Source organism: Primulina eburnea, chromosome 8, assembly GCF_022965805.1.
Source record: "Primulina eburnea isolate SZY01 chromosome 8, ASM2296580v1, whole genome shotgun sequence".
NCBI lineage: Eukaryota > Viridiplantae > Streptophyta > Magnoliopsida > Lamiales > Gesneriaceae > Primulina > Primulina eburnea.
In genome coordinates, this window is record NC_133108.1 from 10,238,273 (window position 1) to 10,249,785 (window position 11,513).

General features: G+C 34.5%; 1 long non-coding RNA gene across 1 annotated transcript; it reads right to left on the reverse strand.

The window, feature by feature from the left end:
• Positions 1 to 5,332: 5,332 nt before the first annotated feature.
• On the reverse strand, positions 5,333 to 6,069 carry LOC140837789 (uncharacterized). The gene is made up of 2 exons (XR_012119460.1): positions 5,865 to 6,069; positions 5,333 to 5,701 (listed from the first exon to the last, which is right to left on the reverse strand). It is a non-coding gene; the product is annotated as an uncharacterized lncRNA (long non-coding RNA).
• Positions 6,070 to 11,513: the final 5,444 nt, after the last annotated feature.

Consider the following 11,513-nt stretch of genomic DNA (forward strand, 5'->3'; position numbering starts at 1 on the left):
CCTTTCACCAGTAATCTGCATAGAAATCGAGCCATAATTTGAAGTCATGCATTTTCGGCAATTGAGAACATAGAAGTACAAAGTGTTAGGATACATTTCAGTTACTCAATACGATAGGAACTAATTCAGGGACATACAACTATTAACGAATGCTGGTTATACAAAATACAGCTCGTGATGAGTCAAACGTTTGTACAACCATAAACAAAGTACACATTCAAATAAAATCTTGTTCCAACGTCAGTAGACAGCAGCAAAATGCATTACACACTTAAATATTACGTGCATCTACATTTTAAGTACGTCACACAGTGAACAAAATCCAAAAACTTGTACCACACATACTTACGTGGACTTACTAACAAACAAGTGAACTTCAAAATCAGAAGTCATCTATTAATCGTCGCTCAATTTAATTTGCTCCAACAACATAGCTATGTTTTGGGAGTTCTGCTCAATCTTCTTCGCTAGAGTGCGATTTTCACGAGATATATCGGATATAGCTTGCAATACATCACATCGTTTGTTAAAAGGCTTACGTTCCCTGTGAGCAGTAGCTTTCGGAGTTGATGTGGAAACATTAGGCTGTGAGGATGAAGTTTCATCAGACGTTGTTTTCAAATAACTCTGAAATGCTTCCTCGGCCTCTTTCCTGGTCTCATAGCCTTTGAAACAAGCCCCAGGAAATCTGTAAACTTCGGAGTTCGCTTCACACCACTTGTCGTATACACCAGCTTTTCTTCCAATAAAAACAACATAGGTTTTAGGCTGCATGCAAAGATGGTTCATCACAAACCCGCGAAGAGTTAATAGTATATGTAAGTGCAACTAAGTGAGTTCAACAAGAAAACATAAATTAGCTAAAAAAACCCGTAAACAAGGATACATAGTATTATTAACCAAACAGTGCTAATATAGTATTAAAATCACTCTTCAACCAGCAAGCTGTAAAAAAAAAGGATTCACATTGAAGATATTCTTTACATATTAACCAAAAAACATAAATAGCCAAAGAGGGACACTAGTACATTTTACTTCACTGTCAGGATAAACATGGGCAATGTATTTTACTGGAATCTGACCTATCCGTGGGTCATCTCAATATGGTCATATTAACATACCGAAGATAATACACCAAAAAAAAGAATAATAACAACAAGCATGTATCAACATCAAATCCGCAAAGCTTAAAGATTTAATTAAAATAGAAAAATTCGAAGACTATAGATTTCCAACACATCACCATCTCTTCGATTAAGTAGGTTTTACAAGTTGTTGGTAATCTTCACGGACGTTATTTTGAAAACCGGTCAAGACGTGGAAAACATTCGAATCCCCATTGAACGAACCTAAACAAAACGATGCACAACAAAGAATCCGTGAAAGAAGAAAAAATAATCGGGAATAATTGACAACTGTAATTGGGGGAATAAAAATGAAAGTTAGGTATGCACAAAAAAGTTTAGCACTTCGTCTGCAAGAAAGTCACCTTCTCAGTCCATAGATTTAGGCGAACCCACGGTGATGAAATCAGATATGGGGAAGAGAGTGTTCCACCAACACCGGACGTGAAGGTGAGAAGCTGGTTTGACGAAGCAAATGTCGCGGGTCAAATTTGTACATCAGATTTCCACGTGAAAAATATTAAACTTATCCATCTCCAAAAAATTGTACCAAACAAGAAGAAAAATTGTCTCAGTTAGTAGGGGTATTTTTGTCAAGAGAATAAAATTTAACAAATTAATCCAGCATTTTAAATTCGTACCAAACACAATGTTATTAATCCCAACATACTATTAATCCTTATATCTCATTTTTTAATCACTCTAAAAAATAATTATTTACTTATCTCATCACACGTACCAAACGTACCCTTAGAGATGTCAATTGCTTTTAAAAAAATGATTGACCAGGTTCATTTTCCTAGTCTTTAGTATATGCCTATTTACTATTACAAATTTTCCCAAAACTCCACTATTACCACCACAATTTCAAATTTCTAACATTACAGAAACGAAACATCAATTTATTTTTTTAATTTTCATCAAAATCTAGTGTTTTTTTTATTACGAAAGATTAAAAATAAATATAGTTTCACAAAATCCTAAAATTTTCAAAATCAGAACACATGTAATCTAATAATTTTTTTGTCCAGAAGTATTTAAAATTAATCTCTAATTACAAATATTTTGATAAACATCATCATATTCATAAATTCGTATATTTCATTTTCTAATGTATGTATTATTTATTATCAGAGACATTCCATAATTTCTTTAATAAAAATCTAAACCTTCGGTGCTATCGAAATGCAAATACATCGATGGTTTTCTACACTCGATGCATAATAATATTAGTACTTTTATAATTCGACATGAATATATTTTGAAAATCGATGCATGTATAATATTTATGCTTTTAAAAATACACTGCACTCAAATACCATAATAGAAGTGGTATTTTTAATTTTGGTAATATTTTGTTTTTTCACAATTTTGATATTTTTTCCGATTTTATTAATTATATTGATGTATCTTTCAATTTATAATAATTTTAATTATTTTTAATCGACCATTCTAATTAACTAATGTGAACTTTCTGATCAAGAAAATTTTCTGATTAATAAAATGTTTTGACTTAAATTATGAGTTGTTCAAACCAAATTTGAAAGATTACGAACTCCAAAAATTTGTTCGATAAGCTGTCATAGGCTTTTTTGAAAAATAGATAAACTTATCCCAATTTATTTTCTAAGATTTTATTTGAACATCTTTAAATAAAAAATTATCTTTATTAATTTTACCATATCTAAAAAATAGATAATATACTAGGCAAGTAATAAAACTAATAATAATTAAAAAAAATTATGAAAATAATAAATATTTATATCTGTAGCTAAAATTATTATTATTCCAAAAAAAATTATAACTATAATAATAACATATTAATATTATTTTATTATAATAATTAATAATATTCAAATTAATGAAAAACTAAGCTACAATTTTGAACAAATTTCATACCAAAGCTGTGAAAAATTTGTGAGAAATTAAACCGTAAATTTGAAATAATGATTTCTTTTTAAAAATAAAAAAAGAGACAAAACACCAAATATATTATGTAATGCCCGAGAATTAATCACTGTTAATCAAGGATTATTGACTTATAATTTAATGTGATTATTGAAGGGCCAACGGAGACACGATTTAAGAGAATGTGCGGTCATTTATTTTGAATTTCAGAATGTGTTGCCGAAGCAACACCGCACCCGCGCTCAGGAAGACACCGCACCCGCGGTGCATGTCCAGTAGGGTAGCAATTTTTGAAAAACTGAGACCGCACCCGCGGTAAGAAACAAGACCGCACCCGCGGTCATAGTTTCTGGAAAATGGATGTAGATCAGTACGCTGAGCGCACCCGCGGACCGGAATGCAGCGCACCCGCAGTGCGACGTGTTTTGCAAAGATGAGGCCACCTCGACGTATGCATGCATGGATATATATATAGTAGGATTCCTTCGAAAATTCAGTCAGAAATCGAGAGAAGGTTCAGAGGAAAGTTGTGAAAAATCCTTACGCCTTTTGTGAGAAATCCGTCCGTCTGATTTTGAATCCGACTTCGGTATTGAGTTCCTATCGACGTAGGCTACAAGTGGACGTAAGTTTTACTACGTTTTGACATGTTTTGGAATTATGATATTGTCAGAATTGAATGGAACTCATATATGTTGTTCTTGACATATTAGACATCATATAATCGAAGTCAGATTAAGAAACAGATTGATTATGGAATTGTTATGAATTTTTAGGGTATATTGATTTATACCAGACAGATTTAAATTGTGATTGGATCACGAATTGTATTGGATATGAGGATATTGTATTGCCGGGGATACTGAGTTTGTACCGTTATGCCGATGATTTGAATTAAATTCAGATTGATCAGATTGTTATTGACTTGAAAGGTATATTGACATGAGATTATTGATATTGTCATTGCCAGACAGACTGTGAATTCAGGACTTCGACTGAGCCAGAAACCGACGAAAGAAAGGTATAAGTCAATGTGGTATTGGGAGATCGACTTGAGTCGGTTTAGACTTGAGTTTCCCTAAATCACATACTTTACTTTATTGCATTGATATTTGCATTGATATTTGCATTGATTTGATTGATGTACTTGTTCTCTTGAATTATAGATAACAGGTAATAGATGAGTAATCTTGTGACAGAAGTTCCTGATAGTGGTGGGATCGCCACGGGAACATTACACGATGTCACAAGATAGTATAGAAATCTTGGGACGGAAGTGCCTGATAGTGGCGGGATCGCCACGGGCACATTGCACGATGTCTCAAGATGGGATATTAGCGATAGAGCTACAGTCCATGACGGTTAGGTCAGGACACCGGATGTTGGTTATATCGAGTAAATAGAATTGGAATTCTTCTATTACGGAATTCGATATAGGAACACCATATTTGGTTATATCGAGTAATAGGATCAGGGTTCCTTCCATTACGGAATTCGATATAGGAACAACACATTTGCAAACGGGGATCCCTAGAGTAGGATTGAGTCTAGTCTGAGACGTGGAGTCACGTATATGTTAGACAGTTTTATGATTGATTATGTTTCAGATTGTGATACATATATATATTACCTGATTACATGCTTTATATTTGTTTATATGATTGCATGTTTCGTTGATTTATACTGGGATTTATTCTCACCGGAGTTATCCGGCTGTTGTCTTGTTTGTATGTGTACATGACAACAGGTGGGGCAGGATCAGGGTCCAGGAGATGAAGAGAGAGATCGTGATTAGAGTGAAGACTACGGACTTTGATTATGATGTATAATAGGGTTTGAACACTTGACATTAGTTGTTAAACCTTAGTTTAGTTTGAATGCATGCAGTACAGGACTTGTATTGTATTATATACTGATATGTATATTAGTTTGATTTCACTACGTTCCACATTTTAAAAAAAAAAAATTTAGACCCTGTTTTTAATTGATTAATTAGTCCCAATTATGATTAAGAACTTGATTAACGTTCGGATCCCCACATATTATCTCTTAGGAAGAAACTTAAGAATATAATACAGGTTAAAACTTGTGTGTGACAATCTCATAGATCGTATTTTGTTAGACGAATATTTTATTTTGATCATTCATGAAAAAATATTACTTTTTATACTTAGAGTATACTTTTTATGTAAAAAACAGTAAAGTTGACCCGTCTCATAGATAAAAATTCGTGAAACCGCATCACAAAAAACCTACTCTATAATATATTATACGATATAATGAACTAAATCAATCCATAGTAAACACAAAATATGATAAAAGTATATCATTAAAGAAGACATGCAGGGTTCAAGTACACCAGGCTTATTCTTCGACACATATAACTGACAAGTCAGACCACTAGATGTGGCCTCAACACAGACATATATATATATATATAAAGCGTACAAACAAACAAAGTCGAGAGGATCGGAGGTGATCAATATCGATTTTCCATGCTCAACAGGGCCTTGTGCAGAAGCAGCGCTGGCGGAAGCCTCGGCACCAGCCATTAGAAAAGCCCTCGTTTCTGCACACCAGTCCGCAATTGTGGTCGCTTAAGCATCGCCCTCTGAACCCATGGCTCTGAGACTCACACGTCCTCGCTCCCACCAGTACTGCCGACTCTTCTGCACACATCAGTCATTCTAATTTAATATTATATATACACTGAAATTAAGACAAAAGTACTGATTATTATATTTAAATGTATCAGAGTATCATTTCTTCCACCATTGGCTCAATTAAGAATCGAATATACATATATATATATATATATACAGTGTGACTTACGAGATGCGAAGAGTAACAGCACAAGAACCGTAAAGAAAGAAAACCATTTAACATCCATGATAATTCGGGTGCAGTGACATTAATGTATCGCATCATATATATAGTGGTTCTCCCTTTACATATTTATAATGGCATTTGGGCAATTTTGCGACAGATGTCCCAGAAAATGCATGCAACCCAACACGTTATCATCTAGAATACCCATCTCCCAACTCCCACTTAGATGATTAGTTCCCTCGTAAGCCAAATCCCTGCTTTTGTTATTTTTTTTGTGAAAAAAAAGTTAAAAACCCCATATCATGACATGGAGCGCATTCGAAAAAATAATGTTTTTTTAATAACAGTGCTTCTCTTTTGGAAAAGTATTTTTACTAAAAAAGAATGATTATATTGGTTTTTATTGTAAATGTAATAACTACGAGAAATGAAAGTGATCAAAAGCTAAAAATGTGCACTGGACTTATAATGCGGATGACACGTCTCGCATAATATTAGTAAAGCAAGAAACCGATCCTGCTTTTGAGATATTAATTAAATGAACGATAATCATATTTAGTATTACTCTCTCGTTTTATTAGTTTAATTTACCTTCGCGTTTTACACGTTGGCTCCAGCTATCTCGACGTATAGGTAGTAATAACTCTTCTTGTATATCCCTACGAACAATCAACTGGATTAAACGCCTTCTTCAATTCTCCGAATTAGGTCCATGATTGGAAGATCATGATGTTCCTCGTTTAATTTTTACTAGAAAACTAAACGAGATTTGCGTTGAGATGATTACTGGAAGAACGGTGGTGGTGCGACGGCTTGGGGCGACGAGCGCGACGACGTGATGGTGGAAGGTGATCGGCCGATTGTTGTTGTTCTCCCAGGGGTTGGACGGTTTTTGGAAGAAAAGAGAGACAAGAAAATCAATATTATATTGTATTGTGGCGCATTGTGTGTTATTTGATAACATGTTTTTTAATATTAAAAAACTCTATCTCAATCATATCTGGATTCTTCTTGAATTATGATTCTACTTGAATCAGAATTATAATTTTAATTATTTAAAATTATCATGCTGTATCTTCTATTCTTGAAAATAACATGTATAATTAAATAATTATCATATCTTGCTAACACATGATATAGAATAATTAGATAATCATTATTTGATTACTTAATTTATTTTATATTCTTCTAAAATATTCCATGAGAATCTGCTACAATAGTCATTAATCAAAAATTTGTGTGAGACGGTTTCACGGGTCGTATTTGTGAGACGGATCTCTTATTTGGGTTATCCATGAAAAAGTATTACTTTTTATGCTAAGAGTATTACTTTTTATTGTGAATATGGTTAGGGTTGGCCCGTCTCACAAATTAAGATCCGTGAGACGGTCTCACATGAGACTCACTCTAGTCATTATTATTTAATAAGCATATTCCAAATGTTCTAATTAAATAATTGTAAACTCATTATATCCCTGACTGATGATCGGGTAGTGCTGATGTATCGAGACTATAAATCCCGTTCTTATAATGGAAAACGAAAATTTCTAAAGACAATTTTTCACTGATTCAATTTTGGCAGCTGTCTATTTCGTGATATCTTTCAAATTTGGCAGTTTCGTTCTTCTGACTTAATTGACGGTCAAGCCCACTTTCACAACTTTCAATAATCGAATTTACTCATAAAATCCTTTATAAGCAAACGTTTCATCTTCATCAAACTATAATCATCAAATTCAACTTCTGAAATTTGACTAGCTCAATTGGAAAACATAATCCAATACTTCTCTGAGCTCAATGGTTCAGAAATACAGCTAACTGTGGGTTTACTCAACTCAGATGATTCAAAACAACATTTGTTTTTTAATTGGACTTACCCTTGTTTGCCCCATTCTGTATATCAAACAATTGAACACAATAAAGTAATAACTCAAGTCTGGTGGCACCAATCAATCATGGTAAGACAATCTAATATCATTGCCCCATAATCCTCTAGGGCCTACAAAAACCAATAGATTATGGTTAGCGTATAGTATGATCCCTCCACTCATAGATCCTTATCGAATTTGAAATCATTGGTATATCGAGAGTTGCAAATGAAATAGACAACGATAGATATATCTTTGAACAATAACAGTGGCATCGGATGCGAAACTATAGAACCACCTTCTCTAAAGCAATATCTTATCTCGGCCGATGATTCCTTGCACTATTAACTCATAAGATTAAATAGGATATCTAAACCCGCATGTGAGCTGTGAATTCTCGATTATAATGCATTGGACCCTACGCATTTTGGGACTACACCCAAATCGCCACCTTGTGACCCTCTTGAAGTCGGTAAATGAGTCAAAGTGCAGCGCTAGTACCTAGAGCCTCCGTGTTGTCTTGGGTCTAAGAATCAATGGTGCATAACCATAACCATGGACTATTCCACTCGATAAATGATAACTACTTAAAATGTTTAAGCAATGGTTGTTCAGTGATCCATCTCATTATCGCTCATTGGTATGAATGCACATCTACATTGCCTTATCAATAAAACATGGCATTTATATCACATATGCTAGTCTAGAAATCAAGAGACTTTTATCAATATTTCAGGCGGCTGAATAGACTAGGAGCGCAATTAGAATATACAGTACATGCATGATGAATTTCATGATAAACCTTGCAAAATTGACCTCATGGTACTAAAGTATATCGAAGATCTTTATCTATACAGCTTGCATGGGTATGCAGATAAATCAAATGCCATTATTGGATAAAATTCATAAAATATTATTGAAATAAATATCATTTCTACATTATAGTTAATAAAACCTAAGCCACAAGTTATCTTGTTGGGCACCTACTCTAAACATCTCTCACTTGTTCTATAACCAAATACTCATAGATCTCAAACTAATTGTTTCATGATGCTTCTCAAACAATGGTCCTGACATAAGATTAATTCGTAAATGGATCAACAACATTATCTGCATAGGCAAATCTCTTTACTGATATGTCTCATCTTCCCACAATCTCTCAAATTATGCAGAACTTCCTAAGTATATGGTTGGATACCTGATGAGAGCTTGGTTCCTTTGCTTGCGACAGGTGTATTGCGACAAAAGTTTATCATTCTTCTCAAATATTTTTTGAAAATATTTTCAACTATTCTTCAATGCAATGGACCGGGGTACGGCTGATATTTAATTGTAAAACTCATTTCAAAAGTAATATCAAGTTGAGTAGATATAGGGATGTAAATGAACCGAACTGTTCGCGAGCTTTTCGGATCTCGGCTCGTTAAAAATCTCATTCGGGCTCGTTCGTTAAGCTCATCAAGCCGAGCCCGAGCCTTATTTTGGGCTCGACAATTTTGTTGAGCCGAGCTTGAGATTAATGATGTTCGGCTCGTTAGCTCGTGAACATGTTCGATAATAGGTTGGTGAGCTCGAGCTCGAGCTCGGCTCGTTTAAGTGGTTGATGGGCGAAAAAAACGGAAATATCAGCGACGGTTTTTACTAAACCGTCGCTATATAGCGACGGTCTGCATTAAAACCGTCGCATATTAAATTAAGCGACGGTTTATTAAAACACGTCGCTATTATAGGGACGGTTTACATCAAACCGTCGCTATAATAGCGACTGTTATGAATAAACCGTCGCCGATTAATATAAGCGACGGTTTTCTAAAACCGTCGCTGATGGCAACAGTTTTGGGGTTTAGGGTTCAGGGTTTTAGCAAACTGTCTATAAATTGTCGCGTTTAGAGTCGTTTGTCACATTTGCACCTAGTCATCCTTAGTGTTAATTAAATAGATATATCCGTTGTCCTTACAATCGAAAAAAATGTCAGAACAAACCATATTTAGACGAAATTACAAACCATTTGTGTTTCCTAATAAAAAGTACAAAATTGTTGATGTCAGTCGAAAAAAGAGTCTTGGATACCACGAACCATTTGTGTTTCCTACGCAAGCCTCGCAAGTTGTGTATTTGACTTATCCAACAACGAAGAGAGCAGAATCAGATTGGATGCATGTGAGTACTCTACGTAGGCGAGCTTATGTCACTGATGTTGAGCCAAATACTAAGCATAATCAAATTGATGCGAACGATGCATTTCAAAACAACGAAAGTGGACCTCATGACATCTCAACTCAATTTCTTTTATCGTCTCAAAATCTAGTCGATATTAATGTTATGTACGACAGCGAAATTGATTTGAATTGAAAGTGAAACAGAAGAGGTTCAATATTCAAGCGACGATGTTCGTGACATTTATTGAATTGTACTTTGGAAAAAATATATATTTCATTAATTATAAATGTTAATGTTTTACAATTATTGAATTTATTTTAGCGAGCACGACATGACAGAGATCCAACGTCATGGGAGCTATACGTTCACACACATCGACATGCAGATGGATCTTTCGTTGACACGCGATCCCGCCTGCTCCACGTAAGTTTAGTAAATTTTGTTATTCTCATCAACGTTACATTAAGAAAATTCAATTTGATTCATTTTAAATCAACATCACAGGAGGAGATGGAGCGCTACATGGCTGATTCATTTTGTATGAAACACTTGTATTATTATTTGCAGATTAATAATATGATTACATTTCTCAAATTTTGCTAATTTTTTTTCGATTATACAGTACAATATATTTTTATTTCAGATTTAAATAATTATAACATTTAAAAAAAACAATTAGCGACGGTTTTTTGTTCAAATCGTCGCGATATTAGCGACGTTTTATAAAACCCATCGCTAATGGCGACGGGTTTAACATACCGTCGCTAAAATATCGACGGTGAAACGTCGCCGATCTAGATCGGCGACGTTACGTTTTTGTCAATACCTGTCGCTATTAGCGACGCTTTTACTCAAAATCCGTCGCTATTAGCGAACCGCCATTAACGAGCCGACCCCGAGCGTCATAATTTCCGAACGAGCCGAGCCCGAGCTTCAAACCTAAGGCTCGTAACGAGCCCGAGCCGAAAAAATAGTTAAACGAGCCGAGCCCGAGCCAGCTACTGTTCGGCTCAGCTCGGCTCATTTACATCCCTAAGTAGATATCATGCCACACATAATTCTACCAATTGCAGATACATAAGGAATGGAAGTCAATGTTTTTCTCTCCTCGTTAGTCTTAGGGCACATAGACATGGATATCATCACACTATAATGCATTGATAGATATCCTTTTTGGAATCTTCCATAAAAAATCTCTTTAATATGATGTCGATATAAGTGGATTGAGTGAGCCTATCATCCTCTTTGATCTATCCCTATATATCTATGTTCCTAATACATATAATACTTCATCCATATCCTTCATGTATAATTTACTTGCTGGCCAAACTTCACTTTATTCAAACATTTCTACATCACTCCCAATGAGTAGAATGTCATCAACATAAAGTATTAGAAATTTCACTGCTCTCTCACTAACCTTTTTGTACACACTAGGTTTCTCATGATTTTAAACAAAATCAAACTCTTCGATAGTGTTATCAAATCTAATGTTCCAACTTCTAGGTATCTGTTTGAGACCACATTAAGGAACGTTGCCTTCATATTCATTTATCATATTTCATATTTATGTCATGCTGCTATGACTATCAGAATTCTTCTTGTGTTGAACATTGCTACTTG